The sequence below is a fragment of the Muntiacus reevesi genome, chromosome 3, assembly GCF_963930625.1.
Source record: "Muntiacus reevesi chromosome 3, mMunRee1.1, whole genome shotgun sequence".
In the NCBI taxonomy this organism is placed as follows: domain Eukaryota; kingdom Metazoa; phylum Chordata; class Mammalia; order Artiodactyla; family Cervidae; genus Muntiacus; species Muntiacus reevesi.
The window spans coordinates 230,462,622-230,463,827 of record NC_089251.1 but is presented as its reverse complement, the minus strand read 5'-3'; positions in this window follow the sequence as shown (position 1 = coordinate 230,463,827).

Below are 1,206 nucleotides of genomic sequence, written 5' to 3'. Positions count from 1 at the left end.
TAAAAGACACCTCAAGGAAAAAACATGAGAAAGAATAAAAGACAACGGCACGTAGAAGACACATGTTAGGAAAGCATTGTCAGAGAACAGACAAAGATTGCAATAAACTCATTGCTCTGAGTTATAAATAAATTTAAACCTCTATGGAGTGTTTGTCTTTATAAACTGAGTCCAAAATAGACGTACACAAGCTTAGAAAGATGCAATTTAAATGAAAGCTAACCATAAGCAGGTAGCAACCGGGACAGAAGCGAGTGTGCTCAGTTGCTCAGGGGTGTCTGACTCTGCAGCCCCATGGACTATAGGCCACCAGGCTCCTCTGTCCATGGAATTCTCCTGGCAATTACTGGAGCGGGTTGCCGTTTCCTCCTCCAGGAGATCTTCCCGACCCAGGGGTGCAATCTGCTCCTCCTGCATTGACAAGCAGATTCTTTACCACTGCACCTCCTGGGAAGCACCAGGAGAGTAGAGAAAGATTTTAAAAAGTATGATGTGATTGAAGCCCTTAGTGAAAGCAGTTCAAAGGAGATTTTCATTTCGTAAAAAAGGAGTCCAAAATTAAAAACACACACAAAATAAAAACCAACAAAGGCATAGTATATGGGAGTTAAAGACTTTTGAAATGAATTACAAATAATCACGGGTTTTAAAAGAATACAATAATTTTAGAAAATAATAGAAAAAATGTTATCAACATATTTATATAAAGAGAGAGCCAGAAAAAATGGCTAATATTTTTGATGCTTGAACATGAGAACCAAAAACAGAAAAAAAATGCTTCAAAAAATTCCAGAAATATGAATCTATAAATTAAAATGGCATATTTTATTGTAAAAAAAGTGATGCAAAACAATAAATACCCAGACACAGCCTAGGAAAAATTAATTAGGGAAAGCAATAGCAATAGCAATCCCTGGCATTTGACATAAAAATGAAACAATGGTTATCTTATAAACATATCTTAGGCCAATGAGAAAATCGAATCAATAATTAGAAATATCTAGAAAATAATGATAATATACAGTGATTCTCAAAAAAAGCCTGTATGCCTTAAATATTTATATTAAAGTACAAGAATAAAAAGTAAAGTAACCCTCAATTAAAGTTTTAAAAGAGTGAAACCAAAGTAAACTGCAAGAATCATAAAGAAAGTGAAGATTAATATTATAATACAGGAAAATAATTCAATAATAAATGTGATAATTT